Source organism: Dendrobates tinctorius, unplaced genomic scaffold (genome assembly GCF_039654945.1).
Source record: "Dendrobates tinctorius isolate UK_male_01 unplaced genomic scaffold, ASM3965494v1 ptg000009l, whole genome shotgun sequence".
Classification (NCBI taxonomy): Eukaryota; Metazoa; Chordata; class Amphibia; order Anura; family Dendrobatidae; genus Dendrobates; species Dendrobates tinctorius.
The window spans coordinates 15,306,305-15,325,055 of NW_027361677.1; the positions used below are offsets into that span (position 1 = coordinate 15,306,305).

Sequence of the window (18,751 nt, forward strand, 5' to 3'; positions counted from 1 at the left end):
AGGCGGTCCCGGAATTCCAGCACATAGGGTACAATAGGTACCCCTTCTATGAGGCCCTCCCCTTCCCAGTTTCCCAGCACTAAGTCTAGGGGTCCCCTTACCCTTCTCCCGTATACCAAATGATACAGAGGGCCGGCCAATAGACAAGTTTCAGGCTGTGACGTATGCTGAGATAACAAGATAGGTTACGTCCGAGAGTGGACCCTCTGGATCGCGGCACTGGAGCTCCCAGGGGTGAGCACGCCAGGTGGTGCCGACCCCTATACAGGGGCCGTTAGGGGCAGACTCTCAGAAGACAGATACCGCGACTGCTAGAACCAAGAGGGGCGACTCAAAGGACTGAGTGGAGGGTGCCAGACTGAGAACTGGAGTATCGGACTGGGCACTGGAGTACAGGATGGAGACATGGAGTGCGGGACGGAGACATGAAGCACAGGACTGGGCAGCGGAGTGTAGGACTGGGCACTGGAGCACAGGACGAAGGCACGGAGTACAGGACGGAGCAGAGGCACGGAGTACAGGACGGAGCAGAGGCACAGAGTACAGGACGGAGCAGAGGCACGGAGTACAGGACGGAGCAGAGGCACGGAGTACAGGACTGGGCAGAGGCACGGAGTACAGGACTGGGCAGAGGCACGGAGTACAGGACGGAGCAGAAGCACGGAGTACAGGACGGAGCAGAGGCATGGAGTACAGGACTGGGCAGAGGAATGTAAGGAGTGAGAAGGGGAGAACCCCTAAACACCCAGGCCAGGATACCGCACGGAAGTCCACACGATAATCAGGCGTCTCCACCATGTTGGAGACGCCTGATATACCCTGCAGAAGTCTGCTGATTGGGCGCTCAGACCGCTGGGCGGCGCTGCAGGGTTAAAGGATCTGCAGAGCACGCGCCCGCGGCCTAAGGCGCCCGCAGGAAGCCGGCACACGCTGGACGGAGGAGAAGGAAGAGGAGGTGGGCACAGAGCGGCGCGGCGAGCGCAGGTAAGTAAAGGCGGCGGCGGGCCCCGCTGTTGCTGGAACGGCGGCGGCTACCGCCGCCGACGTGACACAGGCCATACATGCATTACAAAAGCTGCAGGTGGCCGGAGCCTACGGATGTTTACTGTGGGAATTACAAAGGTGGGGGGAGGGCGGACACTGCTGATACATTAGGGACATGCATCTCACATGGAACCTATTATATATACATATAACTGCACAACATATTCTGGGTGCTGAGTGGTTCTGTAACACCGAGCACCACAGGTGGCGTCACGTATCATCCACTCATAAACTTTAATCATCAGCCACACTATTCTTTTACATGGATGCCCAGGGCCACTGACCGGGTCACCGCTACTGTGACACTTCCCTCTGAGATACCGGCCCGGTATCGAGTACCCCACTGCCCTGGCGGGCGATCCACTACAATCACACATCTGTCTAGTTTTACATCCGTGTAAGGCTGGGTACAGTCGACGTTGTATTCTCTCATCCAGGAGAATCGGCGAAATAATTAAATGCAAATGAAACTCTGATTAAACTCTGATCAGCATAGGGTGATCCGATCTATAGGATGAGGAGAAGATGGAGAAAAAAATGTCTCCATCTTCTCCATTGTGTCTCTCCGTGGAAATCGGACTGCCCTCAGATATCATCCAAGTGCAGTCTGATAATTTCCACTGACTCATTGACTTGCGTGGTGCAATCTAAATATTGGATGAACCTTGGGTATTGTTACACCCGATTCTGGCGCTGCCCCCAGTACTGGTCCCTCACCCGCTCCTGCTCCCGAGACTGCCCCTGTACCTCTGCGAGGTCCCTATCAGGACCCTCGCTCTCTGTCTGTCCCTCGGTGTTCTGCTGCTGCCTCTCTCTCCTCTGCTTTCTGGCGCGCTGCCAGCAGGCCTCCAGGGAGAATGCTTAGGACGCGCATGTGCTTACCTCCAGTCTCTTAAAGGGACTGCGCGCATTTTTTGAAATTATCAATTAACCAATGTCGGCGCACTGATTACTCTTTCTGGCCCCTCCGCCATAAGGAGGGTGTCGGAGCAACGAGCATCTACTCTTGCTAATTCCGGTTCAGTCTCTGTTCTGTCTGCACGGTTATAGCATTCCGTTTAGCACTCTGCTCATACTGTTTGTTTTCGCAGAATATCAGTGACCTGTTGTTCGACTATCCTAGACGACATCTGTACCATTACTCTCAAGTTCCATCCCGTTTCGCCACTCGCCATCCGAACCCTTGGACAACGCTAAAGTTGTTGGAGCCAGCTTTCTTCTATCTACCCGGAACCTGACCATCCTCGCCAGAGCCTGCTTCACCCCGTATACCCGGTGTCCTCCGGTCAGCTCCACCATACCTGTAATATCTGTTTACCCGTTTGTCCCGCTGGGACAGCTGCCACGTGTCCGGGGTCTAACTGGAGGTAGCACCTACTGTATGTCTCCCAGGTATTCCACTATGGTCCTGTTCGAGGGATCTTACTATGGGTACCTGGGGCTCACTAGTCATGCCCCCTTTGGAGCCCCATGGACCGAGGTCCTGAGCTCCACTCAAAAAATAAAAGACGAATATAAACGTCATCACCTGTGCCTCCGCTTCCATTCGTTACAGGTATGCAGCATATTTTTCCTCTAACTTGTGCCCAGAAAAAAAAAATCGGACATGTGCACAGCCTCATAAAATAACATTGCTTCAAAACATCAAATCACACTTGGACTGAAAATGCGTACTTGTGCACGAGCCCTAATACAGACCATTTTTCTCTTGTGTCACCCATTTTACCTCCATGTTGTATTCTTTTTTTTTTCCTGTTTAATTTGCCTCTGCAACATCGGGGGAATGCAATCTGCACATATTCAGAGCAGCACTTACAAGCTCTATAAGAAAGCACACAATTCTTTAAAGCATCACATTTATTTGTACTGTAGATCACAACATAAAAAGTTTAAAAAACGTGTCAGCTCGACACGTTTTGAGCTACACTAGCTCTTAATCGTGACCTTTTTTTTTTTTTTTCACGGTTCACTTGGTCAGGAAACCTGAAGCCTCCGCGCACCGCACCAACTCCTTCTGGGCATTTTTCCAACCCGGTGAGCTGATGATTGTTTCAGAAAGAGCTTGTAAGCGCTGTACTTCTTTCCCAGGAAACCGTCCACCGCTGAATAACCAAGGCATCGAGCAGCAGATTATGAAATTAAAAATCCCTCCTTTTTGGAGAACAGAAAAGGAGTTTTTTAAAGTCATGTTTTTACGAGCACTTTGCATTTTCACCTATTTATGATGATGAGAAAAATGCTTGTGTAACCAAAGTACTTTAGCTATGCCATTTTAGAAGCTGTGTTTACCGTATTCTGATGATTTTTTTATCTTTTTTTAATAGCTACATATTATGTTGGAGGTATATATTGCAGTTAGTGGTCTCTGCTTATTTTTTATTATTATTATACGCCCTAATGTACACGCACATAGATATAGGTTTTATTTTGACCCCCTATTTTTTTTTAACTGAAATACAAAATAAAATGTTAAAAAAAAAAATGAAGCAGATTTGGAATGACTGTTAGGCGTCAGGATTTTCCCACCACACGGGATAGATCGCAGGAACTATCTGGTTCTGTGGTCTCCCATTCAGGTTCAGCCACAGAGGGTGCTGCTCAGCCCAGACATCAGTCCCAGCGCCTTGCGCAGGCCCTCCAGACAACTCTATGGTGACCAGTTAGAAACTGGGGCAGCCTTGTGCTCTGGAGTGTAAGTCCAGAGATCACCCTACTGAGCATGTCCGTGACGTGGCGTCTTCTCATTGGTGGATGGACGCCAGCTGCTCTGGTGATGTGGCAGCTTCGGATTGGCCTGCGGGCGATGTCTCGGCCGACTGGGCGTGTTTGGGGTGGAGCCTAGTGTATAAAAGGCTCTCAGCGATGCACGCGGGTGCACTAATGTCATTTATGTTTTGGTGTGTGTGGATACTATACCATGCTGTCTGCAAGTTTGTGTCTGTCTATGCTCTAGACCGCAATCCTTCAGAAGAAGAAAGACATTGAAACGTGCGTCAAGGGGCAACACTGGGACTTCTGACACTCTGGGTAACTATTCAAATCTCTGGCTCTTCATTATATACTTATGAATAATACTGATTTTTCTTCTCTGCACCTTGAGCCATGGTATGCATTTTTTTCTTGTCTATGGCTTCCCTCATGATTTGTTTTGAGGTCTTTACCCATTGCATTCATAGAATTGTTTTGAGGCATTTACCCATTGCATTCATAGTATTAACCCTCTGCAAGCCTCATTAGGGGCAGCCAGGGATGTAACCCCATTAGTGTCCAGGTATAGTTACTTATTGTGTCCTATTGAATTTGTTTGCACTCTGCACTCTTCTCTATGGATGGTTATTGCTGACTATGGCTTTACAAGTGTACCTTGTAACTAAAACTCATTATGTAGGTAGTTTCAGGTTGCTTAAAATTATGGATGCAATATAATTACTCTTTTGATATTATCCATCCATTTTTTGAGCCCAGTGTTTTTCTTGATTTTTTTTTTTTTCTATATGGTCTGTATACATCTCCAAAATACTTCCTTTCAACATTAAGTGTATGGTTCAAAAGATGTATTTAAGAATTACAGTATTATGTTTGGAGGCCTTTTTTGCTCTACATAGGTGTTTGGTGTTATCACGGTCCTCTGTTTTTGATTTAGGGCATTTTTTGTTCTCCACACTTATGTGGCTTCGTTCCTATGGCTCAGCACCAGAGTCTGTAGTCTGCTACATGCTTAGGGTGCCGGTTAGGCAGTTTCTGTAGTATCAGGACAAAGGGGTATTAGCTGCTTGACTTAGTCATTGTCCACTACTGTAATTTAATCCCACAATGTATCCCCCTGGGAACCCTAATGAATTTTGTAATTACCATGTTGCCTATACTGCCTGTGAGCGGTGCTATCCGTGGCCGCTCATAGGCAGCACGTGACTCGGCACTGGGTCCCTGCGGTGGCTGCTGGGTTGTGGGTGGGGTTACCCCCCACATCATACAGCATCCACCGTGTGTTTTCTCAATGAATTGATGCACGGTGGATGCCAGGTGTGATGTGGGGTTAACACCGCCCACAGCCTGACAGCCAGCGCGGAAGGAGGAAGAGGGACAGCCGGCTGTTGCCAGCACTGTCGGGACGTCAGCGGAAGCAAGAGCTGGCTGCAGCTGGGGTTCACGTGTTGCATGTGAGCGGCCAGCGATAGCGCCACTCACAGGCGATATAGGCAACATGAGGTGTTTAAAAAAATCATTAAGGGGCCCAGGGGGATACATTGGGGGTTAATTTAAAGTAGTGGACAACCCCTTTAACATCTGTTTCATTCATGTGGGATTGACGTAGTTCAGTTACAGAGCAAGCTTAACCTTGTGCTATATTTCTCCAAGAAGGCAAGTGTATTGTACGTAGAGTTTTGTTGGCTCAGCACCTGCTTCATTCACTTACTGAGTTACTTGATGTAGTTTCAATACAATCAGTGTTTTATCGGCATGAATATATCATTGGAGTACTAGATTTCAGGTGCAGACCAGTCCAGCTAATCTGTGTAACTCCACCCTCACTACTGATTGGCAGCTCACTTGCAGTGTAGGCAGGATGCTACCAATCAGTGGTGTGGGCGGGGTTATACACAGCTCAGCCTCTATACCATTTCTTCATTAAGAGCAGAGAAACTGAATTAAGCATCCCAGTAAGTGACACATCACTGGAATCAGGCTCTCGGTCATTACACTATGCTGCTCTTAGATTCCATAGAAAAAACTTGCTCACAGATTCCTTTTAAGGGGTTTATATTAAAATGTGATTTCTGATCCGGACAATTCATTTAATAACTTTTGGGAAATGGTAACAAAACACAGGTGGTTTCAAAAGTTATTTTATTTTTTTTTTTGTACTTTGTTGAATACCAGGTACTCAGACTTGGAAGTCTTGGGTTTGGCCTTCCATTAATGTGGTGTAAAATATAAGTAAACCTAAAGTTTATCTGTAACCCACTAAAGTTTTTTAGCAATCACTTTCCTTTTCTTCGACAGTCAGTTTGATGATTGCTTTGAAATAACGGCGTGAAGACATAGGATAATTAGGAGATGAGTTGTCTTACAATGAGGTTGACCTTACAAGATGAATGAACCGAAAATTAAATCACAGGAATTAAAGTTGATGCAAATACCCTGAAAACCTCTGATTAGAGCGACTATATTCTTCTACCTTTCAGAATTTTTTTTTTTTTCTCGAGCAACTTGTCTGCTTCTCGAGACATGAAACGCTATCGACTAATTTACATTTACTTACATTGTTCTTCCAGCAGCAGCAAAATATTGCTGTCATTCGGCAGCTTTGGTTTCTAAAAAAGAAGAGAGACCTTAGACCTCAATTTCACTCATTATAATAAATCAATTTCAAGCTCATTTATGCTTAATCTCCACTGGAAATTTGCATCAGCCAATCAGAACTGAAGAAGCACCTCGGGGGAGATCAAGAGTCACATAAAAATTCAAGAGAAAATTCACACAATAAATCAGTGAAACCAGGGCTGCCTTGATGGAGATTCTAAACACAACTAAATTATATTAAAATCCTTTAAATCGTGCTCCGGGCAAATGTGAAGTAATCTTGAGAATTGTAATATACCAAACAGACATCACAAACTGGAGGATTTGTGTCTTATTGCCTTTTTTTTTCTTTATTTTTACCAAGAGTAATTTTTTAATACATGGATAGAATAAAATAGCAAATGTGTTCCTCCTGAAACCGGAAAGAAACTATCATTGAAGGGGTTCTACCAAGTTTAAAATTAATAATTTTTTCATTTATGTATTTTTTTACTATAATTTGTGGTTAAATGGCTGTGATACAGCACCAAAAACCCAAAAATGTTTTGGCTTGTTTGCATGTTTGTTCTTAAAACACTCCAGCATTTTTTATTGCAGAGCTGGAGTGGTGCCACCAATTTAAGGTCCCCATGCTCAGGGCTCATACACATGCGAGAAACTCGGACGAGACTCGTGCAACAATACCCGGAATGGTCGCCGGCACTTGGATCAGAGCGTTCAGCTGCATGTATTTGTATGCAGCTGAATGCTCCGATCTGAGTGCCGGCGACAGTACTCGGGTATTGACGTGCGAGACTTGTCCAAGTTACTCGCATGTGAGCATGAGCCCTTAGGCTACTTTCAGACTTGTGTTATGAGGCGCAGGGCTGCCGCTAAGCTCTGCCCCGGCCGTGCCTCCTCCGGTCAGCTCCTCCTATGGGTGCATGATGTTGCATGCGACCGGAGTACCCTTTATTTAGTGATGGGTATGCTGGCCATGCACTGGTATCCTTTAGCCGGCACATGCGCCCTTTTGGCGCTACGCCGAGCACACAAATGCAACACGGTGCATTTGGCGAAGCACCAAAAGGGCGCATGCGCTGGCAAAAGCATGCCAGCGTACCCAATGCTAAATATAGGGTACGCCGGTTGCATGCAGCGTCAAGCGCCCATAGGAGGAGCTGACTGGAAGAGGTGGGAGTGGAGCTTAGCGGCGGCCCTGGTCTGCGCCTCATAACGCAAGTCTGAAAGTAGCCTTAGTCTCATATTCACCAGCCTCCATTGTCGTCTGTTATTGGTGGTGCTCCGGTTGGTCTCCAGCAGTTTGTGACCTGCCGAATAGCTTCAGTGTTTTCTGGATGTTCTGTAAGTCATAACTAAACATAATTCTGAGAAGCCAGAATGACTCCAGAATAAAACTTCTGTAGACTTTCATTGAGCTCTTGTGACCGTTAAGTCTGCCTTTGGGTCAGAAGTTATGGTCACAAAATGTCAGTGTGGGACCGTAGTTGAAATATGCAGCTGGTGGGTAGAACACTAGTGCCAGAGACTTTGCTAGAGGCACCACTCCTACTCTGAAACAGGAAAAACACTGGAGTGGTGCTTTAAGATATTATTGATGCACATGTGTTGGGCTCACATGGTGAAGTGGGCACTCAAAGCTGTAAGTCAGGGTGGGCATATCGATCCAGATCGTCAGTGCTATAGGCGGGTAAACACATGGGAAGTGAAGATATGGCACACTGGAGACCACAGGATGTAGAAAAGACAGTCTGAGTCAGCACTCATAAGTAGGCTAAGAGTACAATTATGTAGAGAACTGGTGAGTGAATAGTGCAAGCAATGTCCAAAATAGATTGTGACCTAATTTGGCTTGAAGGGAGCACTGGACTTGGCACTTGACTGGTATCTGGCAAGATTGAATTAATGCAGCACTTCAGAGGTGTTCCAGGTTGAGAGCACCAAATGCTCAGAGCATGGTTCACAAACTCCAGTCCTCATGAACTGCTAAGATCATATTTTCAGGAATGGAGGAATGGAGTTGGGGAACACTGGCCTAAAGTATGAAGATCACTGTAAACAGAATTGGGAGTCTTAATCCTAAAATAAAGTGATGTGCTTATTGGTCCTCAAATGGCCTCGGGAGATTATTCGTGAGGGCTACGCTTGCACCTTACAAACTCTGATGTGGTGCAAAACTGAGGGCAGCAATCTGAGGGGAAGGAAGCAGAGACTACTATACCCAGGACAAGTGTGTAACAATATGTAACACCCAAGCTTATATTTAACTGTTTAGTTTCTGGATGGATATATAGGCAGATAAATTTCCGATCACTGGTGGTTTGAAGACTGAGCCCACAATGGATAACAAGAAAGGGAGACAAGAATTACAAATTTCAATGGCTGTTGAGCATGTGCAATGACACTCCAATCAAATTTTAAGAACACATGAGCCATGCAGAGAAGTGAACAAGTCGGTTGGACAATGTTCTCACCACCCAAAGACATGAAACACAGAAAAAAACAGTATACTATTACATATAATTTTAATGAGAATATTTTTGTGTTTGTTATACTGTTTTTTTATTGTTTCACTCCAATCAAATTGTCTGAGAATGATGGCCGCAGCAACATCCCAACAGAATTCTTGACCTCCATTCTCTGAAATGGTGGTGGTCCCAGCAGTGGGATCATAAGAAATCTTGTAAATTATCACCAATTCTTTGAATAGTTCATGGCCAGTATTCTCTGTACAACTCCTCTTATTGTCAACCCAAGAAAATATAGAATGTCTTGGGAAGGAAGCGTGAGGTATATCATGTTCAGGAACTCCAACTAAGAGCCAGAATGGAGCTGAAGGTCATGAGCATTCCTTATATTAAATGCACATCCATTTACTACAGTGGCTATAGAGATGAAAGAATCTGCTGAAATTCAGATTAGCAATATTTTTCTCAAATTCATGTGTCAGAATAAATTCAGTGTGAATCAAATTTATCTAAATCAAATATGCACCAATTTCCATTTTTTAACCCATTCCTGACTCTTAAGAATCCAGCAAAATGGCAACTGAAATCCCGTGAATTGAATTGGCAAAAATTTAGATTGGCTCGAATGTGCAAATTTTGGTAAAATTTTAAGCAAATTGGATTGAATCAATTTTTTTCATCCTTACAGATATGTAAAGCTACATTTGCCATGCAGAGCACACTACTGGGTCACCATTTCTCCCTATAAAAATCTGTTGTGTGCCTGCCATTCTGGATGTGTACTGGTATCTGTATTAAGTGGATTGTCTCCCATACAAAACCAGCTGTTCAAGTGAGTACATGAGACCTTGTAATATATAATTTTTAATGGAAAGATACCTCCCAACTCCCACCCAAGAAGTTGGCTGTAGTTCCCCTTTATCGGTTTGAAGTCTCTCTGAAAATGCACAAAAAAGGTCCTGAGAACAAAAAAATTGTTCTATAGTAGCTGTCAATGACGTGCAGAGAGCAGGACATGCAGTCTGTTAACAGTCTCACTGTATAGGAGGATCATGCTGTGAGAGGGAGGAGGGGGATGCAAGTGGAAAAAATGTTTGTTTGTGGAAAGTGAGGATAGACAAAATATGCAGGTCAGACACATTTCTCCTTTCAATGTATCCTACTCTATAATTTTTTTTATTTTTCCAGCACTTCTGTATTCTGCGTGTGTACAGAGGGTTCATCAGACTTGCAGTATGAAGCGATATTGAAATGGATACATACATTATCCTTGGAGAAAACTGTTTTATCCTGACACATCTTGCTCAGAAAGTGAAAAGATTGCATGATGAATAAAAGCATCACATATTAACCCACCTGAATGACTTCTGTATGGGAGTGTGGTCTGCACCGGATACAATGACTATTGATCACACAAACTAAGCCATTCATCTAAAATGTAAAATCTAACATAATTACTCTGCAATAAGCAAAACCGCTACACAATGCATTACTGAACTGGAATGAAACCTCATGGTACAGGCTGCTGTAATTGGGAATATGGAATCCGAACTCATAATTTTCTTAATGTATAAACTTATGAAGGCAAAGAGTCAGTGTATAGTTGGTAACTGTCATTATTTGGTCATAGGATCAGGATAATAATCTGGCAGGATCTTTAGTCCTTATATCACAGTAATATAGAATCTGGCTTACTAGGCTTAGTTTAGTAACAGTATAGTGGTATTATTCATGATTTATATGTACTGAGTTATCACTGATATTTTACCCAAAACATTGACATCACAACTACTGGGCGGCCTCATGTAGACACTGAAAGTGGCTGCTGGACACAAAGTGGATGGGAGATATGTATCACAGAGGTGCCTGTCCTTTGTGATACAAACCTGGAGTAATGCTTTGGTACACATAGTACTAAAAGGACTTAAGAGACCATCTTAGGTCCAGCTCTTATTGTGAGCAGCTGATGAGTTAGTATAAGTAGGCTTCTCACAGTATCTCCACCCCTGGGTGTGATTCGCTTAGTAAAATGGCACCTGTTTGTCTGACACAGGGTGTTGTGTATGGAGGTGGGTAGACTTCCTGGATTGTGTGCCTTTGCAAAAGGACTAAGAAGCTGGACTCTAAGCCAAGTGGGGGAAACCACATTGTTGTATGAACTGTTGATGATTAACTTTGTGCCGGACATAGGCTGCATTTGTTTTCCTGTAATGTGGCTTATAAGGACTGAAATAAGCCAGCTTGACTTTAACTAGAAATGGTTCATGTGATATCTCAGATGGCTCCCAAGTGAGTAGCATTGTTACAACACATAGAACACAGAAATTTACCTAGAGTTTTCCATAAATGAGGTTGTCATTCCACCGTTCATCTTGAGACAGTGTAGTGAAGGATGGAAAGACCTGCTAAATTTCTCCATATTACCATGAACCTCTTAAACACACATAATAAGCTACTCAAGTAGGGAAATCTCCATAGTAAATTTTTATGACGGCTTAAAATCAAAGAAACAGCAACAAAAAAATTGTATTTGCAGGTTTCATCTTTTCATTGGAGAAAAACCAGACAATTTCAGCTGTTTCACGTTCTTCCTAATTTAAAGTGTAATGATGCAGTACCAAGCAAAAGGCACATGTAGTTTCATAAGATGCTGGAACGGAATAGTAAATCTACCTCTACAAATATAGCTCCCATGTACTTCACCTATAAATATTAGAAACGCTCAAAAAATAGCCAATAGAAGTCCATTACTTATACTCCAAAAATGTTACATTATTTTTACTTAGTCCCATGGTTGTTTCTACCACCTGGTAGGGAGTACCACTGCTTGGGCTGCCAACCAATATACACCAGTTACAGAAAACTTTGATGAAAATTTTGACATTGAAAAATCCCTTGTGCCAAGCTGTGCGTGATGTCCCAGAGGGTCATCTAAAGTCACTCCTCAACCAAAGTGTATACTTTGGGATATTTACTAAAAAAAAATGTATTGTTTCCTGTTGTGGACAATGAATGTCTTTGATGTATCTTTTCACGAGAAGATGATGGTAAAGTGCACTGATGTGTAAAGTGGCGCACAGTGGTACCCGTCGGTGAGGTACTTGTCTGTGGCATGTTACATGAAGGTGGGGTCCTGAGTTGGTGTGTGACTTGTGCTGTGAGCTTGCTAAGCCTGATGCTGTTTTCCCAGTGCCAAGTGTTGAACACTATAATCAGGGAGACCACCAGTCAAAAATAAACTTTATATCTAAACAGGAACTTGGTATAGAATATGTATAACAGGAGGTACAAAGTCTTATGATTGTTTGCTTTACAACTTGAATAATTTTCCACTCAGTTTCCTTCCTCCTTTTCTCTATTCTCGATCTTCACCTTCTCTTTACTATCTCGTCTTCAGGTTCCACTGTTTCTCTCTACTTCAACACAACCCAGCTCAATACTACAGTCCTGATTAGCAAGAGTCAACCTATGGTTCTGTGTCTTTCCCCTTAGGGTGCAGTTATGGCTGGTCCTTATGTAGTGTCGGTGGTGGGGTGCCGAGCTGGGGGGGGTGGTCCTACTTTTATACCGCGCAGAGATGACAACAGAGACACGATGGAGACAGATTCTGGGTGCAACAGGTCCAAGTTTATTTCTTCACTTGCCGTCCAACTGATGGCACACCTCGCGGCCCTCTGTTTCCAGAGCCGCTTCTCACACCGTACACTGGAGACGTGTCTGCACACACGTCCCCTCCTTTACTGTCGACGCTCCTGACAGTTCCGTCACTGTGGCCGCCTTAGGCCCATTAACCAACAGCGCTTCTACTGCTCAGTCGTCGTGTCACATACGGTGTCTTACACCCAGTACCTCGTCTCAACTGCGGTCCTTTCCTGTCAGGACCACCCCCCTGACGTCCTCTCTCCTCAGTCCCCCTGGTCTGGATTCTCCTCAGAGTGCACAGACTGTCGTAGTCCTCCTGTCACTTGAGCTCCCCCTGGGGACTGGAATCTTCTGGAACCCTCCCTCAGAATTTATAGCTCACCCGGTTCCTTGAAACTGTCACTCCAACTGTCACCTCGCCCCCCATGACCAACGGTTTCTAAAGCCCTAAGCTGCTGTAAAGTCCTTTGCTCACACTCCACCCTGCCATCTAATAGTCATCCCAAGGTACTGCACGTCCACTACACTTTCCTAGTTGTTTCCCCACTGTAATCACTGACTCCTACCTACACTGTGCAAACCTATCTTTCTTCACTCTGACTAGTCCGTCCGTCAGGTCACCTTCCCTACACTTATCTCCTCTAATGCTGATAGTTTTTAACTCCCACCTGAAACAGTTTACTCTTCTCAAGTACGCAGTCCTGTCTAGGCCCATTACCTCCTAGAGTTGTAAACTCTGGGCCTTGCGGTTAGGTGTCCTCTCCCTGGAACGGTTTCCGGTACATCATTGTCTTGCTTCTGCTCCTGATCTCGCTTTCTTTGCTTTTGGCCTTCTCCCATTTTAGGGATACCACAATGTGACTATGCTCATATTGGACCTTAGGTCCTCTAATATGCACTCCAGGCCCTATCTGACTCCCTGCCAAAAAATTGTCACTTATCCCCTCTTAGGGCCCCATCACACAGCGATCTCGCAAGTTTGCTGTGTAACTGGGATCAGCGACCGGTCCCCCTGCCGGGTATCACTGATCGTGCTCAAGCGGCCTAGACTGTTTTTCAATCACTGGTCTCCCGCTGGCCAGCGCGCACCGCTGCGTGTGGCAGCGAGAGATCAGCGACGCTGGTTTCTAATGTAAACAGCGGGTATCCAGGAGTTGTGGCTCCTAGATACCCAATGTTTACCTTGGAAACCAGCATGTACGCTGGTTTCCAAGGTAAACAGCGGGTATCCAGGAGCTGCAGCTCCTGGGTACCTGACATTTACATAAGAAACCAGTGTCCAGCGTCACTGGTCCTGATCGCTGGAGCTATCTGTGACGGCTCACCAGCGATCAGCCTAACAATGTCCCAGCGATCCCATCCATGTCGGATCATTGGTGGGATAGCTGGGACATCGTTATGTGACAGGGGCTTTACTCTGAGCTAGTCCCAAATGTTAACTCACAACCCCTACTGTCAAACTACACTATTTCTCAATATTACTAACATCACAAATCACATTATACATCACAGTACACATTACAACAATAAACTTGTTTCATCAAGGGGCAACGTGAGCAATATGCCAATCTCCTTACAGATGGGCCCTTGAAAAATTGACTAATATATATGAACATCCATAAAAAAACGCTGAACTTCCATCCTGCTCCCCACAGGGGAAATAAAGTATTTCACAAAGTCCATTCTCATCAACTCGTCATTGATGGGTTCACCAAAATGAGAGCCTTATTGTCGAGACACTCCACACTGGTCAAGAGGAGGATCTTGAACGGAGGACTCTGCTCTATTAATTGATGATGTGAGGATCTCAGCGATAGAACTCACATGGATTTTATAATTACTTTTCCAGTGGGAATAACATTTTTTTTTTTTTAGATTGGAATGCCCCATTAAGCTCTTAGATGGGAAGAATGGAAGTAAATGACTTGGTCTAAAAAAAATCAAATATATAATAAGCGTTCCTAGGTCTTGAGACAGGTGGATTTGACAACACTTGATTACACCAAATTGTGTAGATTTCACAAGAAAACTTGATTCACAGCAAATTTATTTTCCATGAATTAAATATTTCTTGTTATACCATGGGGTTTGGATAATAAATGTAAATGTAAAAAAATAATAAAAAAAAATTAAAAAAAAGAGAAAAATAATAAATACTTCACCCCTTACCTCTACAGCCTCCTCCACTGCTTGCTGCTCTTCCCCATATGATCTGTGGTGCCTCTTCTTACTGCCACTGTGCACTGAAACCCCCTGGTATGTTCATGCTAGACTGGGACTTCCGGTTGAGTCCCTGCCCATGGGTCGCCCTCCCAGAGCTGTGGGGTACTCTGCACCGAGCTGGTGTCAGTGGGATGTGTCACAGCAGCGGTGACACGGTCCGTGCCCCTGGGCGCCCAAGTATTAGGGGAGATTGAATGGTGGAATGTAAATGGAATAGTTCGAGACGCCACCTGTGGTGCTTGGCAAGTGAGATGTTAAGCCGACGCTGTATGCAGATCCACAGGGACTGATGGTATGGTGCAGCAAAGATGTAAAAGCTCCCCACAGGTGAAGCTGTAGTCCCAGGGCAGTGTAGATGTGGTTGGCATGGGGATGTAGCAGTGCTGGAAGGGTAGGAAGCAGACAAAGAGACTGCGGGGTGCAATTTCTGTACCTTTACTTGATAAATGCAGTCCAGGGTCCTGATTACACATGGTACTGGAGCAGGCTAGCCTGGAAGCAGCTCAGATTCTCTCAGCAGATGTGCTGTGCAGTCTCCTTCCCTAGCGCATATTTGAGTGAAGTACTCCTAGTACTGAGTTACACTGAAGTTCCTCCTAATTCTCGACTACTAGCACTCCTCATATGGCAGACAGCTGTAGCCGCTATTCCTCTTGGCTCACTCTGTGCTGTTGTGCCTCTGAGTCTTGGATGGGGGTAGGGCATTTACAGCCTCCTACTCTGGTGTCTGTTGCAGGACCATTAGTATCTGTAGAACCGTGGAGACCAGGCTCCAGTTCATGTGCTTTTGCTGTGAGGGAGCTCTATCCTAAGCTCAACCTCCAGCTTCTCTCCACACGTCTACCCACGTGGCCCTCCTCACACTAACTGACCACTCCTTCCTCTTGGCCCCCAGAGAGCATGCCTCCCTTCAAATCCAGTTCAGAGTCCCCCTGCTGGCCTGGAGTGGAACTGTTGCATGTATAGGCTAACTGCGAGAGAGACCCTTCACTGCTTTCAAGCCTGACATTACCCTCCCAGGAGGAAGGCAAAGCCACTGTGGTGGCCATACTCCTGGGGGCGCCACATTCCCCCCTAGTTCAAGTCAGCACTCCTGGGCTGAACAAAACATGAAAAACATATAAACAGTTAGACAATGTGAACAATTATAATGGTACAAGATTTGTAAAAAGGGAAAAATTTACAACAACCAAGAGCTCCAAAAATAGTCCTATGATGACAAGTCCAAGCATCAATGTCCATGGTCCATTCCTGGGCAAATGGTGAACTATATACAGATTGGTGACCACACAAGCCCTGTGGTACAATGTCCATAAAACAAAACTGGCAAATTCCAAAGGAAACTCTTAGATTACCTGTAGGCACAAAACTTGAAAACAGTTACATATATTTATACAACTTCAACATTTACATAAACTTGGCTATATACGATATCTGGGTGGTATACCTTGTGCAGTACGGGTAGACCTGCGTAATACTGGTGCAGTGTAATGTACTGTATACACTACTGGTGATTCTACATGGCACAGGGATACTAGATTGTCTGTAAACTCTTAGACTCACCAGGGGCATAAAAAGTTCACCACTGGCAGGGTGAGGGTTCTCTGGCTCCACTGCCGGTGTGGCATCTGCTGCCTGATTTTCCTGGTCTTCAGGATTTTCTTGAGTCACTTATTCCTGTGCTATCAGCTGGGGAAAGGTCAACACTGGCACCACTATAGCATCATTTACTTTAGTCCAATTTGCAGGGAATTCTCCAAGTATGGTGCTGACCTTTTCTTCTATGGGGTGGATGTTACCTTCTTCCATTCTTTTAGCTGATCAGGGGATAATTTCAAATGATCTCTTGATATTGCTGTTGGATTGTTGCTGTTTCTTCTTTACTAATAAGGCACACCTTGATATTGTCAAAAGTTTAAGGGTAGAATGGTGTAGGGTTCAGCTTCCCATTAATCATCCAGCTTATGCAGTCTTTTCCTCTTGAGGACTTGTTTTCCTGGTGACAAGGGAACTGCAGGTGCATGCTGATTGTAATGCCTTTCTTGCTTTTGTCTTGCCTGAGCTAAACTCTTTTCCACACATTCTTGTACTCTTCTGTACTGTTGCTGCCTCTTTGTATCCCAGTCACCATCTGGTGATGTTACTTCGTGTCAGGACTCCCATGTCCAAATCAATAGGCAGTTTCCCAGGCCTTGCTCTCATTAGGTAGGCTGGAGTACAGTTGGTGGAATTCACAGGAATGTGGTTGTAGAGGTCCACCAGATCTGGCATCTTATATGGCCACAGATTCCTCTCCTCCAGAGGCAAGGTCTTCAGTAGGTCAATCACTACCTGGTTCATCTTCTCACACATGCCATTGGTTTGTGGGTGATACGGTGTTGTCTGGATCTTCTTACAACCATACAAGTTACAGAATTCCTGGAACACTTCTTCCTCAAAGGTGGGACCTTGATCTGTAAGCACTTGCTCAGGATATCCTTGTGGTCTACAGAAGTGCTGTTGCAATGCTCTGGCTGCAGTCCTGGCGGTTTGATATTTGACGGGCACAACTACCAGGAATCTTGAGTAGTGGTCCACAATGGTAAGAGCATAGAAGTAGCCTGACTGGCTTGGAACCAGGTTCACATGGTCCAGGGCTACCAACTCAAGTGGCTGTTAGGTTATTATGGGCTGTAGAGGAGCTCTCTGGCTGTCACGATCCTTTCTGCGCAGGTTACATTGTCCACACTCCCAGCACCACCTCTCAATGGCTTTCCTCATTCCAGCCCTGTAGAACCTCTCCCGGAGCAATGCTTCCAACTTCTTCCATCCGAAGTGTCCAGCTCCATTGTGGTATGCTTCCAGGACCATTGATGCCTCTCTTTGGGACTATCACCTGCCAGACTAGTTCATGAGTGCGGGCATTGATACTCCTCTGACAACTTAAGTAACATTTCCCACATATTCACTTTACATCAGCACAATTTTGGAACCAAAATTTTTTTTTTTGTTAGGAAATTATAAGGGTTAAAAGTTGACCAGCGATTTCTCATTTTTACACCATTTTATTTTTACGGACCACATCACATTTGAAGCCACTTTGAGGGGTCTATATGATAGAAAATACCCAAAATTGACACCATTCTAAAAACTGCACCCCTCAAGGTGCTCAAAACTAGATTCAAGAAGTTTATTAACCCTTCAGGGGCTTCACAGGAATTTTTTGAATTAAAAAAATGAACATTTAACTTTTTTCACAAAATTCAGGTTCAATTTTTTTTTTTTTTACCAAGGGTAAAAGGAGAAATTGGACTAGAAAAGTTATTGTGCAATTTGTCCTGAGTATGCTGATACCTGAGATGTGGGGGGAACCACTTTTTCAGCGCATGGCAGAGCTCAGAAGGGAAGGAGCGCCATTTGACTTTCAATGCAAAATTGACTGGAATTCTTATCGGACGCAATGTCACGTTTGGAGAGCCCCTGATGTACCTAAACAGTGGAAACCCCCCAAAAGTGACCCCATTTTGGAAACTAGACCCCCCCCAGGAACTTATCTGGATGTTTGGTGGGAACTTTGAACCCCCAAGGGCTTCACAAGTTTATAACGTACAGCGGTACAATTAAAAAATCATATTTTTTTCCACAAAAATGATCTTTTCACCCCAATTTTTATTTTCCCAAGGGTAACAGGACTCTAAAAGTTATTGTGCAAATTGTCCTGAGTACGTTGATACCCCATATGTGGGTGTAAACGACTATTTGGGCGCATGGCAGAGCTCGGAAGGGAAGCAGCACCATTTGAATTTTTTGGCTGGAATTGAGATCGGACACTGTCGCGTTTGGAAAGCCCCTGATGTACCAAAACAATGGAAACCCCCCACAAATGACACCATTTTGGAAACTAGACCCCCCCAAGGAACTTATCTAGATGTTTGGTGAGCACTTTGAACTCCCCCAGTGCTTCACAGAAGTTTATAACACCCGGGTGTGAAAATAAAAAAATCGTATTTTTTCCACAATCATGCTCATTTAGTCCCCATTTGTTTTCCCAAGGGTACCTGGAGAAAATGGACCCCAAAAGTTGTTGTCCA

At 44.7% G+C, this 18,751-nt stretch overlaps 1 long non-coding RNA gene across 2 annotated transcripts in view; it reads left to right on the plus strand.

Annotated features, from left to right (window-relative positions):
- Positions 1-3,937: 3,937 nt before the first annotated feature.
- Positions 3,938-18,751, plus strand: part of LOC141096373 (uncharacterized) — a 149,787-nt gene continuing 134,973 nt past the window's right edge. Inside the window, exons 1-3 of one of the 2 annotated variants that reach the window (XR_012233677.1) lie at positions 3,938-4,071; positions 9,505-9,648; positions 10,005-10,171. This is a non-coding gene — a long non-coding RNA (uncharacterized lncRNA). Of the gene's footprint in view, positions 4,072-9,504; positions 9,649-10,004; positions 10,172-18,751 lie in introns of those variants that run through there. The other variant, XR_012233678.1, reaches the window with a different exon arrangement.